Raw genomic sequence first — 10,864 nt, forward strand, 5'->3', positions numbered from 1 at the left:
CAAAACTATACATAAATAGAAATACATGATTTTTTAGTAAGTACAATAAAAACATATTGTACTTGTGAACAACATGCAAATAGATACAAACACACAACGATTGTGTGCGTGTGCGTGTTTTGTATGCTCTGCTAACGATTGATCGTTGTATTGTTTGGTATTGTTGTAGTGTATTGTACGCATGGTATTTCAGTAAGGTTATATATTGTATTGTTTTGTTTCAATATTATTCATATATTTAATTTAATTAATTTATAATTGGTTTATTTCATACATTTAGGTAATAAGAAGCTATAAATATAGATTCATAAACTTTTTTATTAGCCAAATCGATTATTTAAATAGTTCCACGAACTGAAATTATGAAATAAAGCAATGTAAATATGTGTCGTATTAATATATACACGCAAATAAACGATTGTATTCTTCATAATGTTGTGTTGTGTATGTTTGTAAGTATGTGTGGATGTACGTGTGTTTATGCGCGTGTTTGAATGTGCGTATCTATCTATGCGTGTGTGTGTGTGTATGTATGAGTGCGTGCGTGCGAGCGTGTGTGAATGTATATGTGTATATGTGTGTGTGAGTGCGTGCGTGCGTGCGAGCGTGTGTGTGTGTATGTAGATTATCTTCAAGTGAATGATCGTTCGTTAGTATGGCAGCTAATGACAATGCCTGTACTAATCCATTTTCTATCATGATGTGTATGTTTAATTTGCCGTTTTTATCCGATTTGCTGTTTGTATGTTTGGTTTGTTTGTTTGTTTGGGTTTTTGTTGTTTTTAATTTTCTGTCTGCAAATAACTCAATTCGAGTTCATTTTTCGAATTAATTAACTCAAAAATTTTCAAACAAATTCATTTTATTTTATTTAAGTTATTTATACAACATGGCAAGAGATGATTGAATATGTGTCGTTGTTTTGATGAGTGTGCTTGCTACTCTGTTTGTTTGTTTGTTTGTTAATTGATTAAATATGTATCGTTTGTTGTTTATTTATATTTTATGCGTTGTTTGCCTTCATTCTTCACTCTCTCTCTCACTCTCTCTCTCTCTCTCTCTCTCTCTCTCTTTCTGTCTCTCTATCACTCCTCTCTATCTTTCTTTCTTTTTCTTCTTTTTTCTACGTTTCCCTTCATTCTGTTTTTCTTTCTTCTCTTTATCTTTCTATTTTTTTTGTTTTTTTCTCTTTCTCTCTTTTTCTCTGCACGTTAAAAAAATTACGTTTTTTTTCTTCTATCCATCATCTCTCTCTTTTTCTTTTTTTATTTCTTTATCTTTCTATCTTTCTCTCTCTCTCTCTCTCTCTCTCTCTCTCTCTCTCTCTCTCTCTCTCTCTGTTTTATTTTCACTCTTTGTTTCTGTTCCTCACTTTCTCAGTTCTTCACTCTCTTTCCATCTTTCTCTCTTTGTATGTTTTTCACAGACTCCACTTTGTTCATTTTTTTATCTTCCACTCTTCCGCGTTCTACTGCCTTGTTTGTTCACGTGTGTTCGTCGAGCAAACAACTCCGTTGTTAACGCAGCCTAGTACAAAAGAAGCATGTACGCTGACGGGCTGAAGAAAATGATGATGGTGATGAAGAAGAAAAATATGATGGTGATGATGATGAAGAGGATGAGTTAGGATGATGAAGAGGATGAAGATAATGATTAATGATGAGGAGGAGTGAGATGATGAAGAGGATGATGATGATGATAAGGAGGAGGAGAAGAAAGAGGAGGAAGATGAAGAGGACCTCGACATTGATAATGCTGATGATGTTAGTGATGATACTAATATCATGATGACAACGATGGTGGTGGTGGTGATGATGATGGTGATGATGATGATGATGATGATGATGATGATGATAACTATGACGATGACGATTATAATGAATTGGAGAACAAACGATAGAACGATGGAAGAAAGGAAGGAAGGAAGGAAGGAAATGGATAAATGAATGAATAAATGATTGGGCTAATGAATGGATGAGTTTATAAATAAATAACTGATCAATCAAAAGAAGAATGAGTGAATGAATGAGTGAAAAAAGGAGTGAGTAAAACAGTGAGTGAGTGGGTAAATGATTGAGTGTGTAGTGTCTGAGTGAATGAGTGAGTGAGTGAATGAGTGTCTGATAGAGTGAATGAGAGAGTGAGTGAATGAGAGTGTGAGTGAGTGAATAAGTAAATTAGAAAAAAATAATGAGTGACTGAATGATGATGGAAAGAATTAATGATTCATTAGAAAAGTTAAAGGAAAACTATTTCTCATTAATTTCAACGTAATTTGTGGATAAATTATTTCATACATAAGTAATAATTAGTTTGTGGATCTGAAATACTCAGAAATGTAGATTTAATTAAGACGCTGTTATTGCAATTAACTCGGGACGAAATTTCTAAAGTTATAAATGAAAAATAATGAAGTGCTGAAAGAAGGTGATGATTGAATGACGGTCTGTGCTAATAAATGAATAAATGACTGAATGACTGACTGAACGAACGAACGAACAAACGAACGAACGAACGATTGAATGAGTGAATGAATGAATGAGTGAATGAATAAACGAGCAAAGGAACGAAACAACGAATAAAAGAACAAATGATTAAATGAATTAATAACTGAACGAATGAATAAATAAGTAACTGAGCAGATGAAAGGGGAAAAGAAAATTATTTAATTAAAAATCATAACGAAAATTTATTTGATCATGCTAATAGGCTTCCCCGCTATCTCCATCACTATCTTTTTAACTCGACGCTTTTGTCTCATTCTCTCAAGTTATACTTTATTATTCAAACCAAAAACTGTTTTTTTTTAATTTCCGTTTTTTCAATTAATTATTTATTCTAGGGTGGGCAAACTACAGCCAGCGATGCTACTTCATGTGGCCCGCGAGGTTTTGTTCACCAAAAAAGGTCGCCAGCCAGATATTACGACCAAAAAATGGAACCACAAATCACAAATCTCAAAAAAATTCACTCACTCACTCACTCACTCACTCACTCACTCACTCACTCACTCACTCACTCACTCACTCATTCACTCACTCACTCACTCACTCACTCACTCATTCACTCCAGTATTCACTTTACCATTCACTCACTCACTCATTCATTCATTCATACATTCATTTATTTGTACAGAAACTTCTAATTTTTTCATTCCAGACGAACATCCATCCATTCAACTAACACGTCACTCATGAAAAATGTTTGAGATTATAAAGAAACAAATAAATGAAAGACTTCCATGGAACCAAGTAAACCAAGCTGACTACATCACAAAAACCAACAAAAATAGAAAATCAACTCGACAAAAATGGATTTAACGGACAAACATACAAACGAAGAAAAACAAAACACACACACCAACAAACGGCGCTGGTATAAAAACACACAAAATCGCATAAAATGTTTAATGAGAAGTATTGCAAAACACATAACATAGGCGTCCAACGCTAATTGACAAGTTGACGTGGAGATGCTGCAATGAGAGAGAAAGAAAGAAAAAAAATAGTAAAAAAAGAGAGAGAGAGAAAGTAGTAGTGTGTGTGTGAGAGAGAGAAAGAAAGAAAATGAAATAGAAAGAAGCAAAGGAGATAACAGCTGAAGACAGAGCAAAAGAAAATGCTACAGGAAGAGAAATTAACAAACAGAGAGAGAGATATATAGAGAGAAAGAGAGAGAGAGAGAGAGAGAGAGCGAGAGAGAGAGAGATAGTAGAAAAAACAGAGATAAAAAGCAAACGTATTAGAATAACGTCTGTGTGTCATATAAGAAGCAAAAAATTAGATCCTTACAAATAGAAAAAAAAAATGAAAAATTTTAATTAGTTTGCAAAAATAGGGTACAATGACCAATTCTTTAAAATCTTTGCAGGTTGATAAACCTATCTCTAACATTTTTTTTTCAATTTAATCAATAACGATATTAATCTGTTTATTGACAACTAGTGCTAATAGCTCAATGTAAACAAACTTCTAACTACCTCTACTACTACCTCTACTGCTACTTTTACTATTACTACTATTACCACTACTACAGCTGCTGCTGCTGCTACTACTACTGCTTCTACTACTACTACTACTACTAAAACTCTTGCTGCTACAAATAATAATTCTATAAATAATAATAATAATAAAAACAATAATAACAATAATAATAAATAATCATGGCTGACAATCATTCAAATAGTAACAGTTGGTGTGAACTCGTTCAAAAGCACAACTCCACATCATAATGGCGAAGTACGCTCGCTCACACAGACCTAAGTATAAATAGAAACGCTATGTAAGTATATGCGTGTGTGTGTGTGTGTATGTGCGTTTGTATGTATGTATATATATATATATATATATATATATATATATATATATATATATATATAGGTCTATGGGTATAATATATTGCCATGGTACGCCCATATCTGCATATTAAATTCACTTCAGATATGCGTAAAAATAGATAGTCGATTAAATGTGACTCGTGTCGGTGCCTGATTAAATTTAGAATAAATAAATTGTTATAATTTTAAGTTTATTAGTATTTTTCTTTTTCTCTCTTTCTTTCTTTTTCTCTTACTCTCTCGCTTTCTCTCTCTCTCTCTCTCTTTTATACACTTATTATAACTAATTATTTGCACAAACCAACTAGCCCTATTGCAAACTTGCATGAAAACAGACATACAAAGACGTCAAACAAACGCCTTGAAACGAACTTCAGATGAAAGAAACATCACTGACTATAACAAATAGGCTCACGTGGGCATACGTGCAAGTATAATTAAACACACAGTCACTCACACAAGCAGACGTTCTGCTGTTTAAATATAAATGGATGAATGAACGAACGCACGGACGAACACGTAATTAACCTTATCAGTTCGCTTTTTTGTTGTATAACAATGTTGTTGTACATATTGTTTGGCACCTGTGCATACAAAAGTTACTTTAGTATAAACAGAATCAGATACAAACATATTAGAAAAAACTGACAAAAACAGAATCAGATACAAACATATTACAAAAAACTGACAAAATGGGTGAAACCAAAACTTTAAAAAGCTAACAAAAACAAAAAAAAAGGGAAGACACATCACCAAGGTAAACAAAGACAAACATAAAAATTTACAAACATGAAGAGAAGGCAATACACACGAATTAGTATTCGAGTGAAATATTCCTCTTGCTTCTTGGCTCATAAGATTGATGATAAAGAAAATTAAAGATTAAATGAATATAAAACAGACAATAATACTCTTTTCCTTCATATCTATCTCTCTACCGATCTCTTTCTTTTTTCTCTTTCTCTCACTCTTCTTTCTCTCCCTAAACTATACAAGTATTTGTCTTACAAACTTATTTGATTATTCAATATTTCTTTCACTATTTTTACATTTTTCCGTTCTTTCAATTTTTTTTATCGATGACTGAATTTTTTTTTATTAACATTCATTTTTTTCAAATTTATATTTATTTTTTTAAATTTTGCTGTTTTTTTCTCTTAACCGCTTTTCTCACTCGCTTTCTCTATCTCACTTTCTCATCCTCACTTTCTCATTTTCTCACTATCACTTTTTCACTCTCACCTTCTCACCCTCACTCCCTCACTCTCACTCTCCCACTCTCCGGTTTTTCTGTTTCACTCTCTCTCAATCTACATCAAATTCTTATTTCCCCTTTAAACAATTTTCGTTTCTCTTTTTTTATTTCAAATAGTTTTTATCCATCCATAATAATTTTCATGCACACACACACCACAAAAAAACACACACACACACACGCCACTACCCTTCCACACACACGTACAGGCAGACACACACACACCACACAACACCCCCCATCTTCACACACACACACAAACAAACAAACAAATAAACACACACACATACACACACATCCTACACAAACACACACGCACGAAGACTCATACATCATTTAGGCCTCATGTTATAATTCATCGAGATAAAATATAAAGCATTTCCTATGGCTTGATTGTTAAACTTTTCGCAACCAATTAAATGGAGCGGATGTTAGTTTGTAGATAATTTTTTCGGTGCAGACTCAGTAGTTGTAAATAATTTTAATACTACCTAGTATAAATTAAAAGTTTGCAAATTCTGTTTGTTAGTATTAACTTTTAATATATTAGTAACGTTTTCAGTATAATTGCTAGCCAATTTAGTCCAAATTGTGTGTCAATTATTAACAAGTTCCTTACTAATTGTAATAACTTGGTGAATCGAGCACCTCTGTTTAATATCACTTGGTGTAAAGTAAAAGTTTACAAATATTAATATTTGTTATAGCAGGGGTGGGCAAACTTTTTGCTGTAAGGGTCGCATTGAGAACTCTTTGACCTTTGAAGGGCCGCATATGTATTTAAATAGCAAATTTTTTCGACCCGGGGAAAATTTTTTAGAGATTTGAGGCTTCTTTTTTTGGCGAACAAAATCGTAGTTTGCCCGCACCTGTGTTATGGTTTTAATTAAGATTTTTAATAACGATACTTAGTAAGTTATTTGAAATTTAGTGTCACAAATTTTGGAAAAAGTTTAATAAAATTGGTTCTGTATTGGTATAAAAAGTATATGTTTCTCTTGAATTAAAATGAAACAACAAGCTTAAAAAATGAAATTGACGAATTTAATGTTTGGCTGTGAAAGTGAAGTTATAACGCAATTTAAAAGCATTTGTTGTGTGGCGCACTTTCTGCAGGTGGGGGGTGTTATCTGCCCGCGGCACCTCGTCTGCCATTAGGGGGCGGTGTTTACTGCCTACGGCACTATTTCTGTTATTAGCGATTGTTATGTATGCATGTTTTACGGTAACTAATGATTACGTTGGTTTTCGTATGGTAATGAAATATTTAATCTTTAACTCTTGAGACATCTGTGGAGGAATTATGCTCACTATGGTGATAATAAGACATAAAAATTTTGTAAAAAGATTGAAATGTTTTATTATATCTTTTTTTCCAAAAATAAATATTTATATTCGTTAAAATGAAATAAATATATATTATTTTTTCTTAGTCACATTTCATTTACACCAAAGTTTCATGTGTCACACGCGCCAGTTCAAGTTATCATCGTGTTCCGTCTCTATAATTGTACATGTTCTTTTTTTTCAAAGGAGTCATTTAAAAAAAAAGTATTTGATGTCGGGCTTTTTTTCCTGCCATTTTTTTTCAAATTTTTCCAATGAGCTTAGCATGATTCAATTTTTTCAAAGTCATTTTCACTGGCCTGGAGAGAAAATTTTTATAAAAATTTGAAATAATTGTGAAATTTGAAAAAATTGTGGCATTGTTGTAATCAGCACATTTGAATTTGATGATTTATTTTTATTAAATAAAAAAAAATTAACCACACATCACACATCGTGAACACATCATGCCATTGCAAACATCATTACCCACATCATCATCGTCGTCGTCATCATCAGCCACCACATCGTCGTCGTCATCATCAGCCACCACATCGTCGTCGTCATCATCATCGTTAGCGTTGACATCATGAGAATACATTTTTGTAGATGTAACGAGGAGAATAAAAGATAGTTTTGTACTGAGAAGTGATTAAAGCTGACGTGTTTTTGCCACGAATGTATGCAATGATGGTGTGTGTAACTGTCTGTCAGACTTTTGCAAAATGGCAAATAAACATTATTTATAACATATCAAAATTATCACAAAAAGTAATTATAATACGTTTTTTTGCAACAATTATTAATGTTAAATATTAATAATTTTAAATCTATAATAAATTTGGCTACTATTATAACTGCGTTGATAATAATAATTAGCGCTTTTTATGCTTGCGTTTTAAAACGATAAATTTCTTTTGATGTATTGATGAAAAATCTTACTCTTTCACTCTCTTTTTTTTTCTCTCTCTCTCTCTCTCTCTTTCTCTCTCTTCCTCTCTCTCTCACTCTCTCTCTCTCTTTTGTCTTTTTCTTACCTCCCCACTCTCTTTCCCTTTTTTCCCTTTTTCTCCCTCTTTATCTCATTCTTCTAATATTTATTAATTTTTAATAATATTAATGATGAAAAGAATGAAATAAAGAATACTATCACTGATGAAATTGTATACCAACCAGCTCTACAACTGATGACACCCTCAAACGTTATCAACAACAACAATAATAACAGCATGTCAACACTCACAAACATACGTAACGTGTAAACTAATACATACGTATGTACAGTTGCAATTACAAACATACATACGAAAAACATACAAACATATACAAACTCGTACCAACAGCAAACTAACCTAAACATACAAACGCTTATAACCACAAGCAAACATATATAACCATAGAGCCTTATACAAAACATACAACCACATACAAAATCATAAAAAAAAACAAACACACCTAAACGTACAAAAACATGCAATCACAAACAAACATACAAACACATACAAACAACAGGCCAAACACACTAAGACCTGCGAGCAGATTTGCAGCCCAGGAAATGCGAGCGACATAAAAATATATAAGTAGAGATAAAATGCAGAATTAATTTTAATGACGTCATGTAACCACGTTCTCCGCATAAAAACACACACACACTCACACACATACACATACACACACGCACACATGAACAAACACACGCACGCGCCCACACCACCTCACAACACTGCGGACTTAACATGTAATCTGAATACTTTCTTTGTTTGTGCATTTAAGCGCACGTGTGTTTGTTTGAATTTTTGTGAGTCTGTGCGCGCGTGTGTGTTGTATGTGTATGTATTGTTTGTGTATTTATACACAAGTTTATTGTTATCTAAGATGTTAACGTGTTTATTGAGCTAACACGTGTCTGGTTATTTTTATAGATATGTGAGTATTTGTGATGGAGGTGTGTTGAGAAAAATTGTATGCATTTAGTAATCTTGTGTTTGTGTGTGTGTGTTTGTATGTGAACAGAATTAAGTGTGTGTGTGTGTCGTGTGCGTGTGTGCGTGTGTGTGTGTGTGTGAAGAAGAGATCGCAAGGTAAGCGTGAGTGTGAGTTTGTTTTTGTGTGCGTGCGTAATTGCGTTCACGTGCGTGTTATATTTTGTTCTCCTTTCACGTGATCAGTCGACAGCAATTTACTTCAGATCAAAAGAGTTACACGGCGTCACACAACGACATTAACCATAATTACAACGACACAAATGTGACTGTGACGATGACAACGATGCTGTGATGATGAAGAAGATGATGAAGATGATGTGATGATGAGGAAGATGTGATGATGAAGAAGATGATGACGATGATGTGATGATGAGGAGATGATGACGATGATGTGATGATGAAGAAGATGATGACGATGATGTGATGATGAAGGAAATGATGACGATGATGTGATTATGAAGAAGATGATGACGAAGATGTGATGATGAAAATGATGGTGATGGTTATGATGATGATGTAAAGAAGAAGATGAAAAAGAAGAAAGAAAAAAAGATGAAAAAGAAGAAGAAAAAGAAGAGGAAGAAAATAAGAAGATGATGACGATGATGTGATGATGAAGATGATGGTGATGGTTATGATGATGATGTAAAGAAGTAAAAAAAGAAAAAAAAACGAAGAAGAAAAAAAAAGAAGAATAAGAAGAAGAAGGAGATGATGATGATGAAGTATATTCTCATAACAAAATTTATTGATCTACACACAATTCTTACTTAATGATTTGTGTTAATGAAACAGTCAGCACTCTCTTAAAACTCCTATTAAAATTTGTCATTAAACCTTTCTAAATGTGATCCTCATCGTCGTCGTCATCATCATTTTCATCATCGTCATCGTCATCGTTGACATCTTCATCTTCGAGTTTTTCACGGCCAATGTCACTTTAATTATAAACCTAATCCGCTTCACTACAATGTGAAAAAAGATAATCTTTTAAAAATAGAAAAACAACAACAATGGCAAAACAAAAATTAAAATAAAAACAAAAAAAACATAAGAAGCAAAAACGAAAAAAAACCATAACAAAATTTTTAATTGCAGAATGAAGAGAAAAAACAGACTAGCAACAAAACTCATCATCATCATACGTGGCTACAACAAAGAAGTAATTCAAAACTCCATGTATCATATTTTTTCCGTTAAAAATCTCACAATAAAGCGATTAAAAACATACTAATTGTCTCTTTGTATTGAATAAATAATAAGTAAAACAGCTACAAAAAAAAAGAAAAAAAATATTTTTTTTATATCACAAGGCACGCAAAACTCTATTCAAATGAACATTAAAGCATAAAGTCGAATTTTTACACCTCAATTCAAAGTAATATCAAACGCGCTAAAGAGATTTTATTTTACGTTGAAAATAGTTTTATTGTTAGCCGGCATATGTTTTGTATTTTTTGTATTGTCTAATATACACTCACACAACATGTGCTTATTGGCAGTGATACAGATAGGTTTTTTGTATCAAAATATGTGTATGCCTGTATGAATGTTTGTATGAATGTTTGTTTGCTTGCACTTGAAATGTATTGTAAGTGTATAGAGGTTTCTACAATGAAACATATGTGTTTGTATTTGTTATAGGCGATACAAATAGATTTTTTGCATCAAAATATGTGTATGTTCGTCATCATCATCATCATCATCATCATCATCATCATCATCATCATCATCATCATCAACATCATCCTCATTGTCTTCATCGTCATAGTTGTCATCTGCAGATAAAAAATGAAACACGTATGTGTGTTTCTGACTATGTACACTTATGCGTGTTTTGAAAAATATGAAATTATTTCATATTTTCACCCTAATCCATCATTATCCACACATCATTTGTATCATCTTTATCATCGTCAGTCCTGACATCCTAGTCTCCCTTTCGAAGACGTGGAGGAGTTG

This window comes from Helobdella robusta, assembly GCF_000326865.2.
Source record: "Helobdella robusta unplaced genomic scaffold HELROscaffold_42, whole genome shotgun sequence".
Taxonomy (NCBI): Eukaryota; Metazoa; Annelida; class Clitellata; order Rhynchobdellida; family Glossiphoniidae; genus Helobdella; species Helobdella robusta.